Genomic DNA, 11,319 nt, shown 5'->3' with positions numbered 1-11,319 from the left:
GGCCGCGCGCGCCGGGACAGGACCGACGGAGAGCGAGTCAGGTACGGGAGCCGGGGTGCGCATCGCGAGCGGGCGCCACCCGCATCGCGAATCGCATCCCGGCTGGGGGCGGTATCGCAGCGCACCCGGTCAGTAGATCTGACCGGGGCGGTGCAGTAGCGAGGATGTTGCGAGCGCTCCGGGGAGGAGCGGGGACCCGGAGCGCTCGGCGTAACACACATCATGCTGACCCCCAGCCAAACACCAATGTCACATGACCCCACACAATCAGTCACCCCGTTATACACACTGGGTCTGGTCACTGATCAGGGAGGGGTAATATGTGACCAGATCCAGACAGAAATGAGAAATGATTTATTGGGTAAAAGCAATAATAACAGTCCGAGACATAATGGGAGGGACAATGATAATAGGTTTAACTTATTGTTTATCAACTCGCCCATGAATTAAATTATTGGTGGTGGAATTAGGAAGAACCGGTTCACATTAGAGGAGGACAGAGATTTCACTACTACTAAACCTATTATTACTAGGTGAGTGCCTAATAGGAGTCATGGAACTGATAACATGTCCAACTACTACATAGTCTATTGCCTCATGGGACCATTATGGGGGCAAAACCAAAAGGAAAAGTCTAATTACAATAAAAGAACATTTCAGTTCAGTTCGTACCAGGATAAAGTAGTAGAACAGCTCTGGGGTGAGTGCTTCATCATTATTGTTTATACTATCTATATACTGTATACTATACTGCTGCCTCTATATACTGTATACTATACTGCTGCATCTATATATACTATACTGCAGCCTCTATATATACTATACTGCTGCCTCTATATACGGTATTTTATACTGCTGCCTCTATATATACTATACTGCTGCCTCTATATACTGTATACTATACTGCTGCCTCTATATACTGTATACTATACTGCTGCATCTATATATACTATACTGCAGCCTCTATATATACTATACTGCTGCCTCTATATACGGTATTTTATACTGCTGCCTCTATATATACTATACTGCTGCCTCTATATACTGTATACTATACTGCTGCCTCTATATACTGTATACTATACTGCTGCCTCTATATACTGTACTATACTGCTGCCTCTATATACTGTATACTATACTGCAGCCTCTATATATACTATACTGCTGCCTCTATATACTGTATACTATACTGCTGCATCTATATATACTATACTGCAGCCTCTATATATACTATACTGCTGCCTCTATATACGGTATACTATACTGCTGCCTCTATATACTGTACTATACTGCAGCCTCTATATACTGTACTATACTGCAGCCTCTATATACTGTATACTATACTGCTGCCTCTATATACTGTATACTAGACTGCTGCCTCTATATACTGTATACTATACTGCTGCCTCTATATACTGTATACTACACTGCAGCCTCTATATACTGTATACTATACTGCTGCCTCTATATATACTATACTGCTGCCTCTATATACTGTATACTATACTGCTGCCTCTATATATACTATACTGCTGCCTCTATATACTGTATACTATACTGCTGCCTCTATATACTGTATACTACACTGCTGCCTCTATATACTGTATACTATACTGCTGCCTCTATATACTGTATACTATACTGCTGCCTCTATATACTGTATACTATACTGCTGCCTCTATATATACTATACTGCTGCCTCTATATACTGTATACTATACTGCTGCCTCTATATATACTATACTGCTGCCTCTATATACTGTATACTACACTGCAGCCTCTATATACTGTATACTATACTGCTGCCTCTATATATACTATACTGCTGCCTCTATATACTGTATACTATACTGCTGCCTCTATATATACTATACTGTAGCCTCTATATACTGTATACTACACTGCAGCCTCTATATACTGTATACTACACTGCAGCCTCTATATACTGTATACTATACTGCTGCCTCTATATACTGTATACTATACTGCTGCCTCTATATACTGTATACTATACTGCTGCCTCTATATACTGTATACTATACTGCTGCCTCTATATACTGTATACTATACTGCTGCCTCTATATACTGTATACCATACTGCTGCCTCTATATACTGTATACTATACTGCTGCCTCTATATACTGTATACTATACTGCTGCCTCTATATACTGTATACTACACTGCAGCCTCTATATACTGTATACTATACTGCTGCCTCTATATACTGTATACTATACTGCTGCCTCTATATACTGTATACTATACTGCTGCCTCTATATACTGTATACTATACTGCTGCCTCTATATACTGTATACTATACTGCTGCCTCTATATACTGTATACTATACTGCTGCATCTATATACTGTATACTATACTGCAGCCTCTATATACTGTATACTATACTGCTGCATCTATATACTGTATACTATACTGCTGCCTCTATATACTGTATACTATACTGCTTCCTCTATATACTGTATACTAAACTGCTGCCTCTATATACTGTATACTATACTGCTGCCTCTATATACTGTATACTATACTGCTGCCTCTATATACTGTATACTATACTGCTGCCTCTATATACTGTATACTATACTGCTGCCTCTATATATACTATACTGCTGCCTCTATATACTGTATACTATACTGCGGCCTCTATATACTGTATACTATACTGCTGCCTCTATATACTGTATACTACACTGCTGCCTCTATATACTGTATACTATACTGCTGCCTCTATATATACTATACTGCTGCCTCTATATACTGTATACCATACTGCTGCCTCTATATACTGTATACTATACTGCTGCCTCTATATACTGTATACTATACTGCTGCCTCTATATACTGTATACTATACTGCTGCCTCTATATACTGTATACTATACTGCAGCCTCTATATACTGTATACTACACTGCAGCCTCTATATACTGAACTATACTGCAGCCTCTATATACTGTATACTACACTGCAGCCTCTATATACTGTACCATACTGCTGCCTCTATATACTGTATACTATACTGCTGCCTCTATATACTGTATACTATACTGCTGCCTCTATATACGGTATACTACACTGCTGCCTCTATATACTGTATACTATACTGCTGCCTCTATATACTGTATACTATACTGCTGCCTCTATATACTGTATACTATACTGCTGCCTCTATATACTGTATACTATACTGCTGCCTCTATATACTGTATACTACACTGCTGCCTCTATATACTGTATACTATACTGCTGCCTCTATATACTGTATACTATACTGCTGCCTCTATATACTGTACTACACTGCTGCCTCTATATACTGTATACTATACTGCTGCCTCTATATACTGTATACTACACTGCTGCCTCTATATACTGTATACTATACTGCTGCCTATATATACTGTATACTATACTGCTGCCTCTATATACTGTATACTATATTGCAGCCTCTATATACTGTATACTATACTGCTGCCTCTATATACTGTATACTATACTGCTGCCTCTATATACTGTATACTATACTGCTGCCTCTATATACTGAACTATACTGCAGCCTCTATATACTGTATACTATACTGCTGCCTCTATATACTGTATACTATACTGCTGCCTCTATATACTGTATACTATACTGCTGCCTCTATATACTGTATACTATACTGCTGCCTCTATATACTGTATACTATACTGCTGCCTCTATATACTGTACTATACTGCTGCCTCTATATATACTATACTGCTGCCTCTATATACTGTATACTATACTGCGGCCTCTATATACTGTATACTATACTGCTACCCTCTATATACTGTATACTATACTGCTGCCTCTATATATACTATACTGCTGCCTCTATATACTGTATACTATACTGCGGCCTCTATATACTGTATACTATATTGCTACCCTCTATATACACACACCATACTGCTGCCTCTATATACTGTATACTATACTGCTGCCTCTATATACTGTATACTACACTGCTACCCTCTATATACTGTATACTATACTGCTGCCTCTATATATGCTATACTGCTGCCTCTATATATACTATACTGCTGCCTCTATATACTGTATACTATACTGCTGCCTCTATATATGCTATACTGCTGCCTCTATATATACTATACTGCTTCCTCTATATACTGTATACTACACTGCTACCCTCTATATACTGTATACTATACTGCTGCCTCTATATATGCTATACTGCTGCCTCTATATATACTATACTGCTGCCTCTATATACTGTATACTACACTGTTGCCTCTATATACTGTATACTATACTGCTGCCTCTATATATGCTATACTGCTGCCTCTATATATACTATACCGCTGCCTTTATATACTGGATACTATACTGCTGCCTCTATATATACTATACTGCAGCCTCTATATATACACTATACTGATGCCTCTATATACTGTACTGTCCCCTCTGTATAATATATATACTATACTGGTGCCTCAGCTGGAGGATCTGTGATGATCTGGAGAAGCTTCAGAAAGACTGGAGTTGGGCAGATTTGTCTTTGTGAAGGACTCATAAATAAAGCCAAGTAGAAGGTTGTCCTGGAAGAACATGGCTTCCTTCTGCTCTAACAATGTTCTCCAACTCTGAGAATTGTTTTTTCCAGCATGATGATGCTCCATACCACACAGCGAGATATTGCAAGGTGTGGATGGAGGACACCAGATCAAGTCCCTGTCATGGCCATGTGGATGGAGGACACCAGATCAAGACCCTGTCGTGGCCATGTGGATGGAGGACACCAGATCAAGACCCTGTCAGGGCTATGTGGATGGAGGACACCAGATCAAGACCCTGTCATGGCTATGTGGATGGAGGACTCCAGATCAAGTCCCTGTCATGGCCATGTGGATGGAGAACAACAGATCAAGACCCTGTCAGGGCTATGTGGATGGAGGACACCAGATCAAGACCCTGTCAGGGCTATGTGGATGGAGGACACCAGATCAAGACCCTGTCATGGCTATGTGGATGGAGGACAACAGATCAAGACCCTGTCATGGCCATGTGGATGGAGGACACCAGATCAAGACCCTGTCATGGCCATGTGGATGGAGGACAACAGATCAAGACCCTGTCATGGCCATGTGGATGGAGGACACCAGATCAAGACCCTGTCATGGCTATGTGGATGGAGGACACCAGATCAAGACCCTGTCATGGCCATGTGGATGGAGGACACCAGATCAAGACCCTGTCATGGCCATGTGGATGGAGGACAACAGATCAAGACCCTGTCATGGCCATGTGGATGGAGGACACCAGATCAAGACCCTGTCATGGCCACGTGGATGGAGGACACCAGATCAAGACCCTGTCATGGCCATGTGGCTGGAGGAACACCAGATCAAGACCCTGTCGTGGCCATGTGGATGGAGGACACCAGATCAAGATCCTGTCATGACCATGTGGATGGAGGACACCAGATCAAGACCCTGTCATGGCCACATGGATGGAGGACACCAGATCAAGACCCTGTCATGGCCATGTGGATGGAGGACACCAGATCAAGACCCTGTCATGACCATGTGGATGGAGGACACCAGATCATGGCCCTGTCATGGCCATGTGGATGGAGGACCACCAGATCAAGACCCTGTCATGGCCATGTGGATGGAGGACACCAGATCAAGACCCTGTCATGGCTATGTGGATGGAGGACACCAGATCAAGACCCTATCATGGCCACGTGGATGGAGGACACCAGATCAAGACCCTGTCATGGCTATCTGAATGGAGGACCACCAGATGAAGACTCTGTCATGGCCATGTGAATGGAGGACACCAGATCAAGACCCTGTCATGGCCATGTGGATGGAGGACACCAGATCAAGACCCTGTCATGGCCATGTGGATGGAGGACCATCAGATCAAGACTCTGTCATGCCTAAGTGGATGGAGGACCACCAGATCAAAACCCGGTCAAGACCCTGTCATGACCATGTGGATGGAGGACACCAGATCAAGACCCTGTCTTGACCATGTGGATGGAGGACTCCAGATCAAGACCCTGTCATGGCCATGTGGATGGAGGACCACCAGATCAAGACCCTGTCATGGCCATGTAGATGGAGGACCACCAGATCAAGACCCTGTCATGGCCACGTGGATGGAGGACAACAGATAAAGACCCTGTCATGGCTATCTGGATGGAGGACAACCAGATGAAGACCCTGGCATGTCTATGTGGATGGAGGACACCAGTTCAAGACCCTGTCATGGCCATGTGGATGGAGGACCACCAGATCAGAACCCTGTCATGGCCATGTGGATGGAGGACAACAGATCAAGACCCTGTCATGGCTATCTGGATGGAGGACAACCAGATCAAGACCCTGGCATGGCTATGGGGATGGAGGACACCAGTTCAAGACCCTGTCATGGCCATGTGGATGGAGGACACCAGATCAAGACCCTGTTATGGCCATGTGGATGAAGGACACCAGATCAAGACCCTGTCATGGCCATGTGGATGGAGGACACCAGATCAAGACCCTGTCATGACCATGTGGATGGAGGACACCAGATCAAGACCCTGTCATGACCATGTGGATGGAGGACACCAGATGAAGACCCTGTCATGGCCATGTGTATGGAGGACACCAGATCAAGACCCTGTCATGGCCATGTGGATGGAGGACACCAGATCAAGATCCTGTCATGACCATGTGGATGGAGGACACCAGATCAAGGCCCTGTCATGGCCATGTGGATGGAGGACCACCAGATCAAGACCCTGTCATGGCCATGTGGATGGAGGACACCAGATCAAGACCCTGTCATGCCTAAGTGGATGGAGGACAACCAGATCAAAACCCGGTCAAGACCCTGTCATGACCATGTGGATGGAGGACACCAGATCATGGCCCTGTCATGGCCATGTGGATGGAGGACCACCAGATCAAGACCCTGTCATGGCCATGTGGATGAAGGACACCAGATCAAGACCCTGTCATGGCTATGTGGATGGAGGACACCATATCAAGACCCTATCATGGCCACGTGGATGGAGGACACCAGATCAAGACCCTGTCATGGCTATCTGAATGGAGGACCACCAGATGAAGACTCTGTCATGGCCATGTGAATGGAGGACACCAGATCAAGACCCTGTCATGGCCATGTGGATGGAGGACACCAGATCAAGACCCTGTCATGGCCACGTGGATGGAGGACACCAGATCAAGACCCTGTCATGGCTATCTGAATGGAGGACCACCAGATGAAGACTCTGTCATGGCCATGTGAATGGAGGACACCAGATCAAGACCCTGTCATGGCCATGTGGATGGAGGACACCAGATCAAGACCCTGTCATGGCCATGTGGATGGAGGACCATCAGATCAAGACTCTGTCATGCCTAAGTGGATGGAGGACCACCAGATCAAAACCCGGTCAAGACCCTGTCATGACCATGTGGATGGAGGACACCAGATCAAGACCCTGTCTTGACCATGTGGATGGAGGACTCCAGATCAAGACCCTGTCATGGCCATGTGGATGGAGGACCACCAGATCAAGACCCTGTCATGGCCATGTGGATGGAGGACCACCAGATCAAGACCCTGTCATGGCCACGTGGATGGAGGACAACAGATCAAGACCCTGTCATGGCTATCTGGATGGAGGACAACCAGATCAAGACCCTGGCATGTCTATGTGGATGGAGGAGACCAGTTCAAGACCCTGTCATGGCCATGTGGATGGAGGACCACCAGATCAGGACCCTGTCATGGCCATGTGGATGGAGGACAACAGATCAAGACCCTGTCATGGCCATGTGGATGGAGGACAACCAGATCAAGACCCTGGCATGGCTATGTGGATGGAGGACACCAGTTCAAGACCCTGTCATGGCCATGTGGATGGAGGACACCAGATCAAGACCCTGTTATGGCCATGTGGATGAAGGACACCAGATCAAGACCCTGTCATGGCCATGTGGATGGAGGACACCAGATCAAGACCCTGTCATGACCATGTGGATGGAGGACACCAGATCAAGACCCTGTCACGACCATGTGGATGGAGGACACCAGATGAAGACCCTGTCATGGCCATGTGTATGGAGGACACCAGATCAAGACCCTGTCATGGCCATGTGGATGGAGGACACCAGATCAAGATCCTGTCATGACCATGTGGATGGAGGACACCAGATCAAGGCCCTGTCATGGCCATGTGGATGGAGGACCACCAGATCAAGACCCTGTCATGGCCATGTGGATGGAGGACACCAGATCAAGACCCTGTCATGGCTATGTGGATGGAGGACCACCAGATGAAGACTCTGTCATGGCCATGTGGATGGAGGACACCAGATCAAGACCCTGTCATGGCCATGTGGATGGAGGACACCAGATCAAGACCCTGCCATGACCATGTGGATGGAGGACCATCAGATCAAGACTCTGTCATGCCTAAGAGGATGGAGGACCACCAGATCAAAACCCGGTCAAGACCCTGTCATGACAATGTGGATGGAGGACACCAGATAAAGACCCTGTCTTGACCATGCGGATGGAGGACTCCAGATCAAGACCCTGTCATGGCCATGTGGATGGAGGACCACCAGATCAAGACCCTGTCATGGCCATGTGGATGGAGGACCACCAGATCAAGACCCTGTCATGGCCACGTGGATGGAGGACAACAGATCAAGACCCTGTCATGGCTATCTGGATGGAGGACAACCAGATCAAGACCCTGGCATGGCTATGTGGATGGAGGACACCAGTTCAAGACCCTGTCATGGCCATGTGGATGGAGGACACCATATCAAGACCCTGTTATGGCCATGTGGATGAAGGACACGAGATCAAGACCCTGTCATGGCCATGTGGATGGAGGACACCATATCAAGACCCTGTCATGACCATGTGGATGGAGGACACCAGATCAAGACCCTGTCACGACCATGCGGATAGAGGACACCAGATGAAGACCCTGTCATGGCCTTGTGTATGGAGGACACCAGATCAAGACCCTGTCATGGCCATGTGGATGGAGGACACCAGATCAAGATCCTGTCATGACCATGTGGATGGAGGACACCAGATCAAGGCCCTGTCATGGCCATGTGGATGTGGGACCACCAGATCAAGACCCTGTCATGCCTAAGTGGATGGAGGACCACCAGATCCAAACCCGGTCAAGACCCTGTCATGACCATGTGGATGGAGGACACCAGATCAAGACCCTGTCATGACCATGTGGATGGAGGACACCAGATCAAGACCCTGTCATCGCCATGTGGATGGAGGAACACCAGATCAAGACCCTGACATGGCCATGTGGATAGAGGACCACCAGATCAAAACCCTATCATGGCCACGTGGGTGGAGGACACCAGATCAAGACCCTGTTATGGCCATGTGGATGGAGGAACACCAGATTAAGACCCTGACATGGCCATGTGGATAGAGGACACCAGATCAAGGCCCTGTCATGGCCATGTGGATGGAGGACCACCAGATCAAGACACTGTAATGGCCATGTGGATGGAGGACACCAGATCAAGACCCTGTCATGGCTATGTGGATGGAGGACCACCAGATGAAGACTCTGTCATGGCCATGTGGATGGAGGACACCAGATCAAGACCCTGTCATGGCCATGTGGATGGAGGACACCAGATCAAGACCCTGCCATGACCATGTGGATGGAGGACCATCAGATCAAGACTCTGTCATGCCTAAGTGGATGGAGGACCACCAGATCAAAACCCGGTCAAGACCCTGTCATGACAATGTGGATGGAGGACACCAGATCAAGACCCTGTCTTGACCATGTGGATGGAGGACTCCAGATCAAGACCCTGTCATGGCCATGTGGATGGAGGACCACCAGATCAAGACCCTGTCATGGCCATGTGGATGGAGGACCACCAGATCAAGACCCTGTCATGGCCACGTGGATGGAGGACAACAGATCAAGACCCTGTCATGGCTATCTGGATGGAGGACAACCAGATCAAGACCCTGTCATGGCTATGTGGATGGAGGACACCAGTTCAAGACCCTGTCATGGCCATGTGGATGGAGGACCACCAGATCAAGACCCTGTTATGGCCATGTGGATGAAGGACACGAGATCAAGACCCTGTCATGACCATGTGGATGGAGGACACCAGATCAAGACCCTGTCACGACCATGTGGATGGAGGACACCAGATGAAGACCCTGTCATGGCCGTGTGTATGGAGGACACCAGATCAAGACCCTGTCATGGCCATGTGGATGGAGGACACCAGATCAAGATCCTGTCATGACCATGTGGATGGAGGACACCAGATCAAGGCCCTGTCATGGTCATGTGGATGTGGGACCACCAGATCAAGACCCTGTCATGCCTAAGTGGATGGAGGACCACCAGATCAAAACCCGGTCAAGACCCTGTCATGACCATGTGGATGGAGGACACCAGATCAAGACCCTGTCATGACCATGTGGATGGAGGACACCAGATCAAGACCCTGTCATGGCCATGTGGATGGAGGAACACCAGATCAAGACCCTGACATGGCCATGTGGATAGAGGACCACCAGATCAAGACCCTATCATGGCCACGTGGGTGGAGGACACCAGATCAAGACCCTGTTATGGCCATGTGGATGGAGGAACACCAGATCAAGACCCTGACATGGCCATGTGGATAGAGGACACCAGATCAAGACCCTATCATGGCCACGTGGATGGAGGACACCAGATCAAGACCCTGTCATGGCTATCTGGATGGAGGACAACCAGATCAAGACCCTGTCATGGCCAGGTGGATGGAGGACACCAGATCAAGACCCTGTCATGGCCATGTGGATGGAGGACCACCAGATCAAGACCCTGTCATGGCCATCTGGAGGGAGGACACCAGATCAAGACCCTGTCATGGCCATGTGGATAGAGGACATCAGATCAAGACCCTGTCATGGCCCTATGGATAGAGGACATCAGATCAAGACCCTGTCATGGCCCTATGGATGGAGGAGACTAGTGTTGCTCACGAATATTCGCAATTCGAATATTATTCACGAATATCGCATATTCGCGAATTCGCGAATTTCGCGAATATAGCGCTACATATTCGTAATTACGAATATTCGTTTTTATTTTTTTTAAATTTTTTTTTTTCTTCACAGTACACATCACAGTGATCACCCCTCTCTGCTTCCAGCTTGTGTGGTGTAAAGAAGGTTGTAATACTACTGTGGTGAGACTGGCGTGCAACAATTCGCATATGCGAAATTAGCATATGCTAATTTTCGTATA

General features: G+C 47.0%; 1 protein-coding gene across 2 annotated transcripts in view; it reads left to right on the top strand.

The window, feature by feature from the left end:
* Positions 1-512: 512 nt before the first annotated feature.
* LOC130284621 (zymogen granule membrane protein 16-like) overlaps positions 513-11,319 on the top strand; it is a 49,523-nt gene continuing 38,716 nt past the window's right edge. Inside the window, exon 1 of one of the 2 annotated variants that reach the window (XM_056535140.1) lies at positions 513-533. The gene's annotated coding sequence lies outside the window, so the exon portion shown is untranslated. Of the gene's footprint in view, positions 534-625; positions 701-11,319 lie in introns of those variants that run through there. The other variant, XM_056535137.1, reaches the window with a different exon arrangement.

The sequence above is a fragment of the Hyla sarda genome, chromosome 8, assembly GCF_029499605.1.
Source record: "Hyla sarda isolate aHylSar1 chromosome 8, aHylSar1.hap1, whole genome shotgun sequence".
NCBI classification, from domain to species: Eukaryota; Metazoa; Chordata; class Amphibia; order Anura; family Hylidae; genus Hyla; species Hyla sarda.
This window is presented reverse-complemented; position numbering and strand designations above follow the sequence as displayed.